Source organism: Anolis sagrei, chromosome 5 (genome assembly GCF_037176765.1).
Source record: "Anolis sagrei isolate rAnoSag1 chromosome 5, rAnoSag1.mat, whole genome shotgun sequence".
Taxonomy (NCBI): Eukaryota; Metazoa; Chordata; class Lepidosauria; order Squamata; family Dactyloidae; genus Anolis; species Anolis sagrei.
Genome location: NC_090025.1, coordinates 100,421,990 through 100,441,946, shown reverse-complemented (window position 1 = coordinate 100,441,946; position 19,957 = coordinate 100,421,990). Strand labels below are relative to the sequence as shown.

At 41.0% G+C, this 19,957-nt stretch overlaps 1 pseudogene; it reads right to left on the bottom strand.

Moving 5' to 3' along the window:
* Positions 1 to 700: 700 nt before the first annotated feature.
* Positions 701 to 19,957, bottom strand: part of LOC137097179 (protein FAM118A-like) — a 60,757-nt pseudogene continuing 41,500 nt past the window's right edge.

Sequence of the window (19,957 nt, the reverse complement as noted above, 5' to 3'; positions counted from 1 at the left end):
CCTGCATCTTGACATCATGACTGAAAAAGCAGAGTACAGAAAAGTTCCTTTTAAAAAAACTATAGCTCCCATATTGCCCAGACAGCCATAACGGCTAAGGGTGTTCTGGGAGTTGTATCCACCTCAAAAGGGAGCTTTGGTTCAAGGTCTCACAAAATAACCAAGGAAAATCCTTCTGATGGTCCTAGATGCAAAAAAGAAAAAGAAAAGAAATTGACATCTTGTGTGATCATTTAACAACAACAAAAAAGCAAAAGCATAGCCTTCTTTAAACTTGGCTTTGACTGAATTAAATAAGACAATTCTACGTCTCGAAGAGAAATCCCTCCAGTGTGCAGGTTCTGTCATAGCACTGAAAGGAAAATGCTGCCAGGCCAAGCTTTCCTACTAAGACTTCATGGTGCTGTTCTTCCATTGCTTATCTCTATTGACAAAAAAAGCCATGCCAAGGCAGACCTCAACAAAAAAGAGAACAATCTTTGCCCGCTTTTGCTTCCCTTGATCATGGATTACAAAGGAAAGCTTCTTTTTTTAACGGAAATGATACATATATCGGATAGACTTTTCTTTTGTGATTTGGAGGAAGCTTCCATCGGCTGAGGTCTCCATTGCCCTCATTGTGGCATTTTATAACAAAAATATTCATAATTGATATTTCAACAATCTCTGTAAGATCAACGGATAATGCCATTCACTTGATTCATTTTATATTTAATTTCGCCTTCATACTATTGTGAAACTTAAAGAGTAATTGTCCTCCCATTTGCAGCAATGTTATGTTCTATATTTGAGAGTTTACAATTCATTTGATATGTCCTCTATGGCTCTTGATCAGAAGCATTATTTCTTTCTGGTCATCTTTGTGTTGATCTTTCTTATCCCAGCCTTCCACACGTTCATTAGGATTTCTCAGAGAATCACTTATTGCTGTTTTAAAGACAATGAGACTCCAAAACCTCCCGTCAGTCTCATTTCATTTCTGAACTCTTCTGATAGTTATGGAATCTTTTTCATTTTGATGGCAATCCTATTATGTAGAATTCTCCTAAGCACTCCCTTCTCAATTCTTAAAACCTGAAAAAGAAGAAAACCTTGTTATTTGGGATGTAATGATGATCTAAGATTCTTCTCAAAGGAAGTAATTTTCTTCACATTTGGAAAGCCACACATTTTTAAAGGCTATTCACGTTTTAGGAATTAGTTGATGAAAATTTCACACACACTTTTGTTTTGTGCAGAAAATTGAATTTCCTATTTATTTATCGTGTCAGGAGCAAACCGAACAGTTGTATTGCATTAAAAACAAACAAACAAAACACACAGTTTGCAAACTTGGTAGTTGATTAAATGTCCTTTGACCAGTACCTGGCCACTTGGAGTGCCTCTGATTTTACTATAAGAAGGTCCTCCATTGTGCATGTGGCAGGGCTCAGGTTGCAGTGCAGCAGGTGGTCTGTAGTTTGCTCTTCTCCACACTCGCATGTTGTGGATTCCACTTTGTAGCCCCATTTCTTAAGGTTGGCTCTGCATCTCGTGGTGCCAGAGCGCAGTCTGTTCAGTGCCTTCCAAGTCGCCCAGTTTTTTATGTGCCCAGGAGGGAGTCTCTCATTTGGTATCAGCCATTGGTTGGGGTTCTGGGTTTTAGCCTGCCACTTTTGGACTCTCGCTTGCTGAGGTGTTCCAGCGAGTGTCTCTGTAGATCTTAGAAAACTATTTCTTGATTTAAGTCGTTTACGTACTGGCTAATACCCAAACAGGGGGTGGGCTGGAGATGTCACTGCCCTGGTCCTTTCACTATTGGCGGCTACTTCCCGGCGGATGTCAGGTGGTGCAATACCGGCTAAACAGTGTAATTTCTCCAGTAGTGTAGGGCGCAGACACCCCGTGATAATGCGGCATGTCTCATTAAGAGCCACATCTACTGTTTTAGTGTGGTGAGATGTGTTCCACACTGGGCATGCATACTCAGCAGCAGAGTAGCAGAGCGCAAAGGCAGATGTCTTCACTGTATTTGGTTGGGATCCCCAGGTTGTACCAGTCAGCTTTTGTATGATATTGTTTCTAGCACCCACTTTTTGCTTGATATTCAAGCAGTGCTTCTTGTAGGTCAGGGCACGGTCCAGAGTGACTCCAAGGTATTTGGGTGTACTGCAAGGCTCCAGTGGGATTCCTTCCCAGGTCATCCTCAGAGCTCAGGATGCTTATCTGTTCTTAAGGTGAAAAGCACATCTCTGCATTTTAGATGGATTAGGGATCAGCTGGTTTTTCCTGTTATAGGCAGTAAGGGCTTCGGAGAGCTTCTGTTCAACCATCTCAAAGCTCCCTGCCTGAGTGACCAGAAACGACTGCATTTCCTGTACAGAAAATAATGTTTCTATGGAAATATGTCACTTTATATGTACAGAATGGTGTTTTCTATGCAAATCAGTTATGTGACTTTTGCACAGACTACATCCCCAATTACGAAGGTTTCTATATAAGAAATAGAATACCATAGAGTTGTTCTGGAAGATCTAGCAAATGGCATCTCAGTAGGAACCATTAGGTGATTAAGCATGAATCTTGGTCAGCATCTAGTGGAAACACACAATTAATAGCTGTTTATTTCAATAATGGCTGTAGATTTTTTCCTGGTGTGTTATTACTTCTGTGGAATTTTGGAATGAACTCATATATTCTCTTTTTGGTTCCCTCATTGTAGAACATACAGTACCTGCTCCTGAGGAAGCAGCTGTCCACAGCCATCTCTAAGAATACGGCTGAAATCCTTGAATTAAAAAAAGAACTCAAAGACTGTCCAAAAAACATCAATGAACAAAGCTTGAAGGAAGAAATTGAAAATCTCTGGCTGGCACTAGAAATGGCCCATGATGTTCTCCGAAAAGTAAGGCACTGCCAGTGTTTCTAGGCTCGCTATCATGATGTTAGGGCTTGGAAAAGTTACCTTTTTGAACTCCAGAATCCCCTTGCCATTGTGGGATTTGGAGTCCAAATAGTAACTTTTCCAAGCTTCTTTCTGACAATACTCTCCTCCTCATAATATGGAAGGTATATGAATACATTTGATCAAGGCATGGAGAGAACATTCTGTATTATTGGGATGTTGTAGGTTTTTTCGGACTATATGGCCATGTTCTAGAGGCATTTCTCCTGACGTTTCGCCTGCATCTATGGCAAGCATCCTCAGAGGTAGTGAGGTTTGTTGGAACTAGGGAAAAGGGTTTATATCTGTGGAATGACCAGGGTGAGACAAAGGACTCTTGTCTGCTGGAGCTAGGTGTGAAAGTTTCAACTGACCACCTTGATTAGCATTTAATTGCCTGCCAGTGGTTGTTGGAGTGCCTCACCACCAGCTACTTTCAGTGAGACAATGAATTCTATGAACAGAAAGATGGAGTAGCGATGGGGAGCCCTCTCAGGCTGGTCATAGCTAATTTCTACATGGAACACTTTGAAAAACAAGCCCTGGAAACAACCACAAAAAAGCCCGCTATATGGTTCAGATATGTGGATGACACCTTCACCATTTGGAGCCATGGAGAAGAAGAACTCAACAGGTTCCTGGAACATCTCAACAGCACCTACATCTACCCAAACATCCAATTCACCATGGAAAAAGAAAATGAAGGAAGTCTGCCTTTTCTAGATGTCCTAGTCATCTGTAAACCAGATCAATAATTGGGTCACACTGTTTACAGAAAACACATACACATAGATATCTACATAAAAACTCCAACCATCACCCAAGTCAAAAAAAGAAGCACCATTAAAACCTTGGCAGACCGTGCAAAAAGAATCTGCGAATACCACCTTCTCCAAGATGAACTGAACCACTTAAACTGGGCTCTACAGGCCAATGGATACTCCACCTCAGACATCAGAAGAGCTGCAAGGCCAAGAACAAGCCACGAGAGTAAAGACAAAGATCCACCCAGAGGAAAAGTGTTCCTGCCATACATCAAGGGAACCACTGACCGCATAGGGAAGCTGATGAGGAAACACAACATACAAACTATCTACAGACCCACCAAGAAATTCAACAAATGCTTCGTTCGGCAAAGGACAAGAGGGATCCTCTCATTTCTTCAGGAGTCTACCATATACTATGCAGCTGCGGACAAGTCTACATAGGGACCACCAAACGCACCATTGGCCAAACACGAATCAAGGAACATGAAAGGTACTGCAGACTGATTCAACCAGAGAAGTCAGCCATAGCAGAGCACCTTAATAACCAACCTGGACACAGCATATTATTTGAGAACACAGAAATGCTGGATCACTCCAACAACCACCATGTCAGACTACACAGAGAAGCCATTGAAATCCACAAGCATGTGGACAATTTCAGCAGAAAGGAGGAAACCATGAAAATGAACAGCACAACAACAGAGAGGAAACAAACAAGGACATCTAATCACCTCTCAACAAAAGATTGCTCCAGGCACTGGCAGGCAATTAAATGCTAATCAAGGTGGTCAGTTGAAACATTCACACCTAGCTCCAAAAGACAAGAGTCCTTTGTCTCACCCTGGTCATTCCACAGATATATAAACCCTTTTTCCTAGTTCCAAAAGACCTCACTACCTCTGAGGATGCTTGCCATAGATGCAGGCAAAATGTCTGGAGAGAATGCCTCTAGAACATGCCCATATAGCCCGAAAAAACCTACAACATCCCAGTGATTCTGGCCATGAAAGCCTTCGACAATACATTCTGTATTATTCATTCCCCACCAAAAGAAAAGAGGATGGAGGTTTTTGACTTTTGAGAAATCAGAAACTAGAGCTGATGTGTTCTATCCAATGCAATTTTCTGAATCAGCACCAAACCAAACCAAACTGAATCTAAAGTTGACCAAAAACTGATTTGTAACCCTTTTGGTAATAATGTTGGAGAGTGGTCCCTGGTCAAAGGGATCCCTGGTCAAAGTGATCCCTGGTCAAAGTGGTCCCTGGTCAAGTTGTCCCTGTTCAAAGAAAGAATGGGAACTACTGATCTAAGAGGAGATGCAAGTAGAATCCATTCATTCTCCCCCACATTTCTATTACTACCTTTTCCTTCTTAGAGGCAGACTTCATAAGGAGAAGTGGCAGTAGGGCCCCTTTTAAGGCCCTGATCCCACAATTCCAACATCTAAATCAAGTGGTCCCTGGTCAATAAAAGGTTGGGAACCACTGTTTAGGCAACAATGAATGCATCAAGATCTTTTAGGGAGATCATTTTGTGAAAGAGCTGTTCTATTTCGGTTGCTTTGGGTTCTCTCTCTCTCTTTTTAAATTTTTTTTGTCACCCTTCAAGCACACCAAAATGGCTCCTTGTAACACAGTAGAACCTTTTATAATAAATGGTTTGCTTCCCTCCATCTCCTGCCTCCCATTTAGGATTTCTTTTAAAAAATGCATTGTACATACATTACTTGATAAAATGCCTCTGCAGATTCTCCTTCTAAGAAAACCAAGAAAAGTTATATGAACATAGATAAAAATTAGGCTGCTATAAATTAGCTGGTTTAGCTATAAAAGGTAGCCAGGAGAAACCCAATCGCTCTATGAAGCTGGTTGACCTTGGCTTGGCTGCAAATGGTAATATTGCCCCTTATTTTCTCCTTTGCAGAACTCAGACTTGGAGGAAGAAAATCTGCTCCTAAAGCAGGAGGAAAAGGAACTAACCAACGACATCTTCTTCCAGATAGATGGTAAGGAGATGCGGCTTGTGGATTAATTAGCACTAATAATGAATGGAAGGATTTACAATGTCCTCCAGGTGATTCTATTATAAGCTTCCAACAGAAGTTAGTATAGAGTCACACTAAATTCCTAGTGAAACATCCTCTAGGAATTTGCTAATCCTACATTGTGACTCTATGCTAAATCTGTTGGAAGCTTATAATAATTTTCTAGGTCCCCCAGGATGAGTGTTGACTGCAAAGACAAGAGGTAGCTGAAAACAAAATCACTGAATTTCTATCCATCTAAAGTGGACAGTAGTGCCCTTCTGTAGCAATCCAAGAGTTAAAACATATAAAAAATGTTCCCCCTCATTTCCCCCCGCAAGATGAAGTTGTTGAGGATCGTCTTCTCATGGAGCTGGACGAGGAGAGAGCCCGAAATCAACATCTGATGAAGGAGTTTCTGAGACTGGAGGAAAGCTATGAGAACTTAAAGGATGAAATGAACATGATAAAGGTAACGGGAAACTATTTTTTCCTTGATACTACACTGAGATATTTAGAAATCGCATTGTGTCTACTTGAATACTCTCTCTGACCGCATTCTGTAACTGCTTCCTGCTGTGGTTTAAGGTCACCAAGAGTTGGAAATGACTTTAAGGTCCGCAACAATAATAACTAATTAATTCCAAGCAATTTTCCATTAATGTAATAGATTTATATTTATATATTCCATTGTTTCACGCAGTTACAGATAATAATGCTTCCAGTTCAAGCTTCATTTCAAACATAAAACTTCTGTATGTCTTGAGGTTTGTCTTTCAAACTCCTCTCCCATATGTAATAGAAAAAAAGCATAACTACACCATAGGTGAGCACGTACACAAATATACACCAGCATTAACCTAGTAGATCTACAAAGCAGTAGCATCAGAAGTGGGATGCAAGGTGTGTAGACCATACTATGTCACACCATCGGCAGGGATGGAAGCATAATGACAGTATCTATACACTTTTGTGTAATGTTTCAGTATAGATTCATAGAATTATAGAGTTGGAAGCAACCTTGTGGGCCATGCAGTCCAATGCTCTGCCAAGAAGCAAGAAAATCACATTCAAAGCACCCCCAACAGATGGCCATCCAGCCTCTGTTTAAAAGCCTCCAAAGATGTAGCCTCCACCACACTCCAGGTCTACCATACAACAGTCTGAAGGTAAAACCAATTGCCAGGCTAAAGATAGATATTTTTGCAACCTGAGTGTCAGGTGCTAATAACCAGGATGAGTCTTTGCTGATATCCAGAAATCCTTTTGGTCAAAGCATATGAAAATAAAATATTATCTTTTTATAATGCTATTTCCTTCCTTTACATGGGTTATGGGTTAGCTATTCAGCTTCTCCCCCTCTGAGAGAAGATATTTTGTTTACAAGACAAAGTCTGCTAACTTTTTAATTTATTTTGAGCAAGATTACGGCAGAGCTGAAGACTAAATTGCAAGTTTCCAGTATCTTCTGTTTCCAACGAGACTGGGACAAACCGATGGTTTGTTAGTGGGTTCACAGTACAGCTCTCTGAATCTAGCAGATCATTCTGTGCAATTGTGTTTCAAAATGCTTTTGTAGATCAGAGCAAAGTGATGCATCACCCGTCTCGAGCATTAAGAAATGGAAATAGTTTATGAGACAAAACATTTCATGGTTGACTTTTTTTAAAAAAAGGAGTCTAACAACATGCAGATGAGTTGGCCGAACAGCAACAAACGTGCAGATACTGATGATGAACTAGAGGCCTATCACGAACTCCGTCAGAGCAACCGGTAAGCCCATCTTTGTTTATCCAGAATCAAAGATTAGATCAACTGAATTGAGACTTTTGTTTTGATCTTCTTTGCAATAACACTGGGAAACATCCCCAGATGCAACTAAGCAACAATGACAGTAACCAATAACCATAAAGAGAATTCTATTACCTTATGTTACACAGTTGGATTGTGTTATAAATTGTTCTGTGTGTATTCTTGGTTGCAACTTTCTTGGGGGAAACTGGTATCAGGATGGTGTTTTACTTTTACACAAACATTAGTTTCTAGATCTCAAGGGCTGACAACACCTTGGAGAGACCTTTCAGTGATATCTGACAGGAAGGTAACGGCATTCCATGTAGTCATGTAGTCATGCCGGCCACATGACCTTAGAGGAGTCTATGGACAACGGTGGCTCTTTGGCTTAGAAACAGAGATGAGCACCACTCCCCAGAGAAGGACACAAGTAGAGTTGATGTCAAGGGGAAACCTTTACCTTTACTTTACCTTTTATTGATGTTTTGCATGTTTTTAATCTGTCCTGGTCTCAATATTTTGTAGGCTATCTTGAATCCCAGAACTAGGGGAAAATGAAATTCAATAGGAATACGAATAGTGTCAGGAGTGACATTCTCTAGCTCTGACCACAATCTTGTAGGATTTATGAAACAGAATTGATACCAAAGCCAGAGAGGAATGTGACTTTCTGTATGATGACGTTTTGAGAGTGACGCACGTGAAGCATGTACTAAGTAGTTAGGGACATTTAATGGAAGTGCTGCCAACCCATTTCAATTGTGGCTGGAAAAATGTATTTAAAAAACGTTTCCAACAAACCACTATTTTTAGAATAGTGAAGTGACCCAAGATACATACATTTTGTTTTCTTGCACCCATTAGCCACATTGTAGCTAAATTTGTATCTTGGTTCTTTGCCAGAATTCTTCTTTTGATTATAGGTTTCCCGCAGTGAGAGTTAATCCCCCAAATTTGTGCCATTTTCTTAAGAGAGATGTTCATATTCTTCTCATGAATACCGTCCCATCTATTTATCCAATGAAACACCAATAAAGATACTCGAGCGAGAGGTGTGAACAAGTAGAGAAAGATAAAATGGAGCGTTAATAAGATTCCTGCAAGCATGCCAGATAATCATTGATTTGACTAGTGTTATGGAACATCCCCCAAAACAGGACATTTGAGTTGGGTGATAGTCCTCAGGAATACCTCCTTGTTCTTCCCCTTTCTCATTTCTGATTCTCCTGTTCTTGTTCCTTCCTATCTGGTTCCATTTCTGTTTCACTTTCCTCTGTCCTTTCTTTCTAACAAGACTGAGGACAGGGATATCTGAATGAAGATGGAGAGCTCGGCTTGGCCTATAAGGCTCTAAAGCAAGTTGCCAGGTCAAACATGTTTACTTCTTTTACTTCTCATGTGGAACGGTGAAGTGAGTGTCACTGTCAAATATTCAAAAGTGGATTGCTTTGTCGTGCTTTTTGGCCCCAAGTCCAGCTTGCTGCTTTATATGAAGATGGGCTGGTCGGATAGGCTGCCATACAGCAAGAAACAAGAGTGTTGCTATGACAGTTGGGGTAACAATGGTTAGCTCGGTATTCAACTCTTAACTTGCACAGAGGTAGTCGTGTCATTTTGTCACAGGAAGAAGAAAAGAATCAAACGGTATCATAAACACTAGCACATTTTATTGGGTACTCAGTCTTCATTCATAGGCAGTCCATTTCATCACAAATTTGGAATATTGGGTTGCTGTGAGTTTTCCAGACTGTATGGCCATGTTCCAGAAGCATTCTCTCCTCCCATATCTATGGCAGGCATTCACAGTGGTGGAAACTAGGCAAGTGGGAGGGAAGGAGGGAGAACTCTTGTCTGGATGAGCCAAGTCCAAATGATGCAATTGGCCACCTTGTTTAGCATTTAATAGCCTTCTAGCTTCAAAGCCTGGCTGGTTTCTGCCTGTGGGGTCCTTTCTTGGGAATTGTTTGCTGGCCCTGATTGGTTCTTGTCTGAGATTCCCCTGTTTGTGAGTGTTGCTCTTCATTTTCTGTCCTGATTTCAGAGTTTTTTTAATACTGGTAGCCAGATATTCTTCATTTTCATGGTTTCCTCCTTTCTGTTGAAATTGTCCACATGCTTGTGGTTTTCAATGGCTTCTCTGTGTAGTCTGACGTGGTAGTTGTTAGAGAGGTCCAGCATTTCTGTTTTCTCAAATAATATGCTATATCTAGTTTGGCTCATCAGGTGCTCTGCTATGGCTGACTTCCCTGGTTGAATTAGTCTGCAGTGTCTTTCATGTTCCCTGATTTGGCTTTGGGTGCTGTGTTTGGTGCTTCACAGCTGCATGGTATATGGTAGACTCCTGCAGCAGTGGCCCTTGCAACTTCAAAGACTGGCTGATTCCTGCCTCGGGGAATCCTTTGTTGGAAGGTGTTAGCTGTTGTTCGAGTGTTGTTTAAATTCCTGACAATCAGTAGTTGGATGGCACAGACATTTGAGATGGGACATATATAGTAAGATTTTAAAAGGCTGCATCTCTATTCAAGCGACAGAAGAAAGAGTCTATGGATGACATCTAGTTGACCTGAATTGAAGTTGGTTTTCTGTCAGTGCAGGCTCCAAACTTGAGATCATTCATGCTTTTGAAGTCTCCCTGTGATGTTACTGGACTTTGGTGGATCTAATTAACCAACAGAGGAAGTGGCTATTAGTGGTTTGGAGTGGCCATTTTACTTTCCCACAAGGGACATGATGACATCTAGTCTGGAAAAATAGGACGCACATTAGCTGGGACCAGGACAACTTACTAAGGATTCTGGATGCTGATTCTGGGTGTGTTTTCTTGGCCAGTTCTTCTCCTAGTAAAAGATATAAAGAGATTTTTCCATGTTCTCCAGAGGCAATGCCCTATATTTTGTGATCACTGGGCTTGCCATAGGAACAGCATTACAAACCCTAAACAATGAATTTGCTATCAGATCAACTGGGGTTTTTCCTCATGTGCTTTTTCCTTTGGTCCCATATTTCAATAGCAAATGGCTCCAAAAGAGCCTGACTTAAAATTAAATTTGAGTTTTATGCAATAATAGTTTCTCCACCCCTGAAAACATGTGTCCAGAGTACAGCATAGGTTTTAGATTTCCAGAATTTCCGAGCAACCTTGCAAAAAGCACCAAGTGTTTTCTATATAACTACATAGGTAGACTGTCAGGAAGGGATAGGGGCATGTATGTGAATGCACATATGTGCAAAATAAATAAATCCCAATGTAATAGACAAACAGTTTTTTGCACTAGGATGAAAAAATATATTTTAATATTTCTGATCTGAATTTCCCTTCTATGTGACCTACAAAAGTACCTTTGGGTAAACTGTTACTGAGAACTTGGGATATTGAGTTTAAAACGACTTCATTAATGTTGTCCATTGAAAAAGAAAAAAAATGCTTTGAATTTCATTAATCGCATTAATTGTAAATTACTGCATTCATTAATTCATTGGTTTATAAAGAGGTTATGGAATTTATAGGGAACAGCATGAATCCTCGTTACACTTTTTGTTATTGGTTCCTTCCTGTTTGTAGTTGCTAAATTTAAATAATCGAAGAATATGAGAATTTGAAAGGAACCACAAGAGACATATATTTCACTCTGCCTCCATCATGCAGGAATATACTACTAAAGTACATCCAAAATATGCCCATCTAACCTCTATCTAAAGACCTTCAAAGATGGGAAGCCCACCACTAAGATGATCCATTCCACTGTTTAACAGCTCTGACAGTAAAGCAGTTCTTCCTAGTGTTTAGGGAAATCCTCTTTCTTGTATTTTAAATCCATTGACTTGTGTTCTGGTTTCTGAAGCACCAGAAAACAAGTTGCCCTTCCCTTATGTTGGTTGTTGACTTTGTATGCTGTTTGCCTTTGTTGTGGAGAGAACAAAATTAAGTATCATGTAACAAGTTAGATTTCATTAATTAGTCCCAAACGCTAGTTGAGTGCTGCTAACCAGGCAACCCATCTTCCATCCCTAATCATAATGGGTGGATGGATGCATCATGTCTGATTATTTTGAACCAAAATCCAAAAGTTGTTTTAACAACATCTTCAATAGTTCACATGATGGGCACAGAGATGTTCAATGAGAATTTTGCTGGGGGGGGGGGGGTGTGGTATGCTGTCCAGTCTTCCTTCAAACTCTCTCCCTTTGTGTTTTTCAAAAGGGCAGTAATACAACCTGCATCACAGAACTCCAATTTCCCCAATTTCCCCAATTTCCTTCCCACCAGGCTTCTTCTAGCAGAGCTAGAGCAACTGAGGAGACAGAATAAAGAACATCTGAAAACACAGAAAGAAAAAATAGAAGCTCTGAGGGCACAAGTGGATAAACAGCAGGAAGCCCTTAACCAGATCCACCAGCTAACACCAGAAGCCCAAGTGGGATTTGGCATACAGCAGGAAATCTCACGGCTGACCATGGTATGGATAGTTAATAGAATACCTATGGTTTGCTACAGAAGGTGGTAGTTGTGAAATAATTGTTCATCTATTTACTTGAAGGACTTTTACTCTGTCTATCAATCACACAAAGATTCTTGAGTCATTGACAAAGATCAATATTTAGATAATCCCTGTTCTTAGGCTTACAATCCTACATAGGCTTCACAGATTGAAGGCTTGGATGATAAAGTCCTTTTAATGACCAGTTGGCTTGGAAGAGGTAGGAAGATTTGATGGGAGTAAATATTATGTTGTGGAGACTGCAGAACCCCACCTTGGCTGTAAATGCATCTGTTATCTATTTATCTATGAAAGTATGTATATATGTTTGTACCTCAAAGGCTCCTACATGGCTTGATGGATCTGGACCAAACTTGGTACACATCACCCTTCAGTGTCCAATTTAAAATGTTGGTTGGGTTTAAATTTAAAAGTCTAACCCTTTTGTTATATAGCGTTCGTTTGTTAAACAAATTGCATTGGCAGCCCGTGAACCTCACCATGCAGCACCTGGATACAACCACAAGAAGGCAGTGTATAGATAGAAAGGTTACCTCAGAGGGAGATATGACAAGTGGAAGAGCGCCAGGGCATCAGCAGAGAGGCAGTGTAGGAGCCCCACTCAGAGAGCCTACCCACAGATAAGGAGTCTCTTTAGAGGGTCAGAGTTGTCATGGATATATTCCAATGGAGACCCTCTCACATGGTCAGGAAAAGATGGACGTAAGCCGGAGAAAGGAAATAGGAGGCAGGTAGGTGGCCCCTCTGAAATGGAGAGGGTGGATTTGTAGAAGAGGCAAGGCAATAGCTGCCTCTGAGGGGAAGGAAGAAGTCATACCTAGGCAACACTGGGTATATATGGTAGTACAATGTCCCTACTTACGGGTTTTCCAAGAAACAAGTAGTTACTCCTTCAATTTTTGGCTTTGAAATATGAGCCAATATCTGAGTTATGAGCTCCCTGGGCTGCCTTCACAAAGCACTCCAGAGAAACCTAAAAGAGTCCTCCTCACAGGAGGAGGAGAAGGAAGACAGAACAGAAAGAAGGAAAGGAGGAGGAGGAGGAGGAGGAAGGTAGGGAGGGAAGCCACTCAGACAGTTGTGGCAGCTCAGCACCACCATGCAACCTATGCTTCACACCTTTGGAGCTACTTCCAGCTCGCCAACAATGAGTGGAGCCGGGACAGAACGGGGGGGGGGGGGGGTGGAGGGAGCAAGGTAGAGTGGTCTCTTTCACCTCTGCCAGCATCTTCTCTGATCTTGAAGATAAATAACTTAATAAAAATGGTGTGGTTTTGGGGGCTGGAACAGATTTATATCATTTCAATTCGTTTCAACTTGGAATTTTGGTTTTGACATATGAGCAAATTGAGCCTCTCTGAGCCTGTTCAAGCTGTAAGAACTTTAGTAAAGGTGTTTTCTTCCTGCCCCACTAACATTTCAGGCTTATTTGGTGGGAATATGAGAAAGATGCTTCTTGGAGATAGATTTTGGAACTTCCTCCCTAGAGAAGCTAAGATGGTTTACTTGCCTTCCACTGCTACATAATCATTGCCTGGAATGGGTTTTTACAGTATACAGTTTTGTTGTAGATAGACATATAGACAGACAGATAATTTTAACAATATTATATTGTATTGTAACTATATTTTAAGTTTTGTATCAATGACACAAAAGTGTTTTTATTGTATTTGCCTTTTAATAATAATAATAATAATAACAACAACAACAACAACAACAACAACAACTTTATTTTTAAATACACGCCTCCATCTCCCCGAAGGGACTTGGGGCTGCTTACCTGGAAATGTGGAGGCCGTGACAGACTTTGTATTTCTAGGTGCAAAGATTATTGCAGATGCAGACTGTGGCCAGGAAATCAGGAGACGCTTACTTCTTGGAAGGAGAGCAATGTCCAATCTCGATAAAATAGTAAAAAGCAGAGACATCACACTGGCAACAAAGATCCGCATAGTCAAAGCCATGGTATTTCCTGTAGTAACCTACAGATGTGAGAGCTGGACCTTAGGGAAGGCTGAGCGAAGGAAGATAGATGCTTTTGAGCTGTGCTGTTGAAGGAAAGTGCTGAGAGTGCCTTAGACTGCGAGAAGATCCAACCAGTCCATCCTCCAGGAAATAAAGCCCGGCTGCTCGCTGGAGGGAAGGATACTAGAGACAAAGTTGAAGTACTTTGGCCACATCATGAGAATAGAAGACAATTATGCTGGGGAAAGTAGAAGGTAAAAGGAAGAGGGGCCGACAAAGGGCAAGATGGATGGATGGCATCCTTGAAGTGACTGGACTGACCTTGAAGGAGCTGGGGGTGGTGACGCCCGAGGGAGCTCTGGCGTGGGCTGGTCCATGAGGTCACGAAGAGTCGGAGACGACTGAACGAATGAACAACAACACATGGAGATGAGCCCAGACAAACACAGATTAAAACGCAATGCAATAAAATAAAAATATGAAATAAACACATCATAGTAACATAATACAACATCATAAAACAATCCATAGCCTGAACAGGAATAAATACTGAACTTGGAGGACTAGAAACTTGAGCAATAGTTTCAGGACAGGGGTTGGTGGGTTGTGTTGGGTTGTGTCATGTTACCTCTCACCGCCTTGAGTCCTTGAGAAAAGTGGGATACAAATAAAGTAAACCAATAAATAAAAATAGATAGAATCAATGTTAGTATAATATCACACACCAAACATTTTATTAATTGTATTCATTTCTTTGCCTAGAGAGTCTGAATTATGAAGAAGCTATATAAATGTGTCCAGTAATAAATTAAATAACCAGTTTGTCTATAAAGAGAGAGAGAGTCTAACTACCCTAAAGGCACCAGATCCTGTGTCAACTTTGAAACTAGATAGGGTCGGCCATCTTGTTTCTGTTAACAATACGTTCTGTCCTTACTATTTCCTTTTGTATTTTCATAAAGCCAGTAATACAACCTACACCACAAAGTCCATGACAACCAATAGTACATACCCAAATCTATATTTCATAAGAGAAAACTGACAAAACCATATCTGAGTTTTTCTGGTCTAAAAAAGCCCTACGAAATTAATGGGGTTGCCATAAGACGACAGGCAACTTGAAGGCACATACAGAGAGAGACATTCTGAACCACGCCCTATTGGTCCCATATTATTTACCCTTTTTCCCACTCTCCAAGGTCTTAGGTAGACATCTTTGCCATTCTTTTTCTTTTTAAATTGGAATTGGGTTTTCTACATGTAAGCATGGGGGAAGAATACATTTAATGGAACAGGAGTCCTGAAGAGTACAAGTTTGTCTTAAGCTGGTGAAGTTGAGTCGCCCGCTGCTTCTACTTCTGTTCTACTGTGGCATCTTATTAGAATCATAGAATCATAGAATCAAAGAGTTGGAAGAGACCTCATGGGCCATCCAGTCCAACCCCCTGCCAAGAAGCAGGAATATTGCATTCAAATCACCCCTAACAAATGGCCATCCAGCCTCTGCTTAAAAGCTTCCAAAGAAGGAGCCTCCACCACACTCCGGGGCAGAGAGTTCCACTGCTGAACGGCTCTCACAGTCAGGAAGTTCTTCCTCATGTTCAGATGGAATCTCCTCTCTCGTAGTTTGAAGCCATTGTTCCGCGTCCTAGTCTCCAAGGAAGCAGAAAACAAGCTTGCTCCCTCCTCCCTGTGGCTTCCTCTCACATATTTATACATGGCTATCATATCTCCTCTCAGCCTTCTCTTCTTCAGGCTAAACATGCCCAGTTCCCTAAGCCGCTCCTCATAGGGCTTGTTCTCCAGACCCTTGATGATTTTAGTCGCCCTCCTCTGGACACATTCCAGCTTGTCAATATCTCTCTTGAATTGTGGTGCCCAGAATTGGACACAATATTCCAGATGTGGTCTAACCAAAGCAGAATAGAGGGGTAGCATTACTTCCTTAGATCTAGACACTATGCTCCTGTTGATGCAGGCCAAAATCCCATTGGCTTTTTTTGCCGCCACATCACATTGTTGGCTCATGTTTAACTTGTTGTCCACGAGGACTCCAAGATCTTTTTCACACGTACTGCTCTCGAGCCAGGCGTCCCCCATTCTGTATCTTTGCATTTCATTTTTTCTGCCAAAGTGGAGTATCTTGCATTTGTCACTGTTGAACTTCATTTTGTTAGTTTTGGCCCATCTCTCTAATCTGTCAAGATCGTTTTGAATCCTGCTCCTGTCCTCTGGACTATTGGCTATCCCTCCCAATTTGGTGTCGTCTGCAAACTTGATGATCATGCCTTCTAGCCCTTCATCTAAGTCATTAATAAAGATGTTGAACAGGACCGGGCCCAGGACAGAACCCTGTGGCACTCCACTTGTCACTTCTTTCCAAGATGAAGAGGAAGCATTAGTGAGCACTCTCTGTGTTCGTCCACTTAACCAATTACAGATCCACCTCACTGTAGTTTTGCCTAGCCCACATTGGACTAGTTTCCTTGCCAGAAGGTCATGGGGGACCTTGTCGAAGGCCTTACTGAAATCCAGAAGGACTTTATCACGTTCAAACAGATGTGTCAGAATCATTTCAATATGAATGTCAAGATCTGCCACAAAAGCACTGGGGTGACAAACCACAAATTATTACTTGCAGTGCGTTACATCCATCGGAAATCGGGAATTTGTGACCGTAGCTGGAGGGGCAGAGGGCATCAGAGATGGGTTTCTCTTCTCTAATTGACAACAAGTGATAATTGGAAAAAGGAAGCCCTGTCAGACAAACCACTAATTCCCTTATTGATTTTAATGTAATTATTTGTGTTAGGAGAAATGGGTTATGACGTGCCACACAGAGCATCGCTTGCTTGTTAAACCTGTTAGCGATAGCTCTAGCAACTTAGTTCTGTAAAGCAAATGATTGCCATTTTTGAAAAAAGGATGGATTGCCTTCATCAGCATGGTAATTTCAATTGTTTATATTAAACATTGACAAATTCTGGAGTTTTCTTCAAACCTTAAAAATGGGAGGTCCAAAATGCATGATTTCCTTATATGGCTGAGAAATGGTTGAAAGCTTCTTCTTTCAAAATATTTATGAGCACATTAAATCGAATTGAACCATATGAGGAATTGATAATGAGTGACCAAGATCTTTTATTCTAACGTCCCTTTGAAAAACCGGCCACAAATTTGTACAGCCATGCCTAATGTCTAGTATATACGTACCCTAGGAATGGATAGATCAACCTGTTGCAGTCTGTGTCAGTTCTGCATGTTTATTCCTTTCTTTTGAATGTGTCAATCCTTTCTCTTCTGGTTTCCCGTCCATTTGTGATTTTTTTAAAAAAAATGCAAAAAAAATAGTTAATTTTAAATATATTATTTACTATCTCTGCATTTTTCTGCATCTTGTGGGATTTTTTTCATTGAATTATATATACTTTTGAACTAAGACCAGTATTGCAAAATTCAGAGCACTGCAAAACACAAATGGCAAATGTGTTCTATATATATAAATATACGAGGGTTATTTTTTAAGTAAGGTCCGTTTGAACATAAGTACACAACGAAATATTATTTCAAAAAAGTAAATTTGTTTTCAGAAAGTACATACTTCACTCTATTTTTCGACATAGTTGCCAAGTTTGTTCAAACACTTATCATACCTCTGAACCAATTTTAAAATACCCTCTTCATAAAAACTGCCACCTGCTCCGATAACCAAATCGTCTGTAATCAAAGAAGGGCGACCGGAGAGGTCCTCATCATGGACGTTGTCACGGCCATCTTTGAATTGTCGTACCCACTTATGCACTTTGCTTTCACTCATAACAGTATCACCGTACACTTCACAAATCTTCACATACATCAAGGGAACCACTGATCGCATAGGAAAGCTGATGAGGAAACAGAACATACAAACAATCTACAAACCCACCAAGAAAATCCAACAAATGCTACGTTCAGCAAAGGACAAGAGGGATCCTCTCACCTCTGCAGGAGTCTACCGTATACCATGCAGCTGTGGACAAGTATACATAGGGACCACCAACCGCAGCATTGCCCAAACACGAATCCAGGAACATGAAAGGCACTGCAGACTACTCCAACCAGAGAAATCAGCCATAGCAGAGCACCTGATGAACCAACCTGGACACAGCATTTTATTTGAGAACACAAAAATGCTGGACCACTCTCACAACCACCATGTCAGACTACACAGAGAAGCCATTGAAATCCACAAACATGTGGACAATTTCAACAGAAAGGAAGAAACCATGAAAATGAACAAAATCTGGCTACCACTATTAAAAAATTCTAAAATTAAAACAGCAGAGAGAAAAACAGGCAGGGACATCTAAGCACCTTTCATTAAGAGTTTGCTCCAGGCACAGTCAGCCCATTGTATGCTAATCAAGGTGGTCAGTTGAAAAGATTCACACCTAGCCCAACTTACAAAAGCCTTTTGTCTCACCCTGGTCAGTCCACAGATATATAAACCCCTTTTTTCCCAGCTCCAGCAGACCTCTGAGGAAGCCTGCCATAGATGCAGGCGAAACGTCAGGAGAAATGCCTCTAGAACATGGCCATATAGCCCGAAAAAACCCACAAGAACTGACTTCACAAATCTGTTGATGAATTTCTGCAACAGGCAGGTTCCTTGCTGACAAAAACCATATCACTGAGCGAACCTCACATGCGGAGGGTGAGTTGATAGTCTTAAACATTTTTAAAGCACAGAACAGAACCGTACAGGTTAGCTACAGAGCGGAAACTGAGCACAGTTGTTCCCGAGGCATGCCGGTACACGACGCACGCACTCGTTGCAGTATGCGCGCGAACTACTAGTATCTACAACAAAACGGGTCTTATTTAAAAAATACCCCTCGTATATTTGTCACACACTATGCCAGGAACAGACCTGACCAAGCAGACATGAAATCATCTGCACCTGTGTTTCGAGGACTGTTTCTCACAGATTCTTTCTGACCTTCTGATGAACCTTTCGTTAGCTCTCTCCGAGCATCTTCTGAAGTCTGAGAAGGCCAGGAAGGCCGATTCTCAAGAGAAACATCCTCTATTTCTTCTGTAGCTGTTGGCTCTGGCCTATCTCTGTGATCTACAGCTCCATTTCTGTCTATGCTTCAAGCTGAGGAACAGACATAGACTCAGTGAAAATCTCATCCTCTGAATTAGAATTCCCAACATCCCCAGCATCTGGCTGCTGAGCCCCAACACTATTACTATCGTCCAGAAAAAGTTTGTTTTCTTTCTTGTCCATCTCCATCTTCTTTGCAGAATCAAGTTTTTTTAAATGATATTGCCTTAAGAGCAAGCAGTCTTTTGAGGCCAGAGAGAAAAAAGAGAGCATGTCAACTAGCTCTTTAAAATAAGCCAGCCTCACCCCCAAACTGCTATGTGAAACTCTCCCAATGCATGATGGATTGGCCTGGTGCGGGCTGAAATAGATCCTGAAAGAGGAATCAATGTGTAGCTTGATAAAGATGGTTGTGTGTTAAGGGTCAGTCAGTCTTCCTCACTTTTTAAAGAACCTTTAGTACTTCTGAGGCAAAGAAGAAAACTTCTTCAACTGGGTAGAGAAAGAAATTTCATAGAGTCCTCTCATAGATAGATAGATAGATAGACAGACACACTTTTCATATATATTTCTCTTTCACCTTGAGTGACTTAACACTAAGCAAATGTAATCCATGACTTTCTGGTGCAACACCAAAACTATAATTGCAGTAAAAGTAATAACACTTTTCCGCCCAGATGGAAGGTGTTTTTACCATACATCAAGGGAACCACTGACTGCATAAGGAAGCTGATGAAGAAACACAATCTACAAACTATCTACAGATTCACTAAGAAAATCTAACAAATGCTCCATTCAGCAAAGGACAAGAAGGATCCTCTCACATCTCCAGGAGTCTACCATATACCATGCAGCTGTGGACAAGTCTACCATATACCAATGCAGCTGTGGACCACC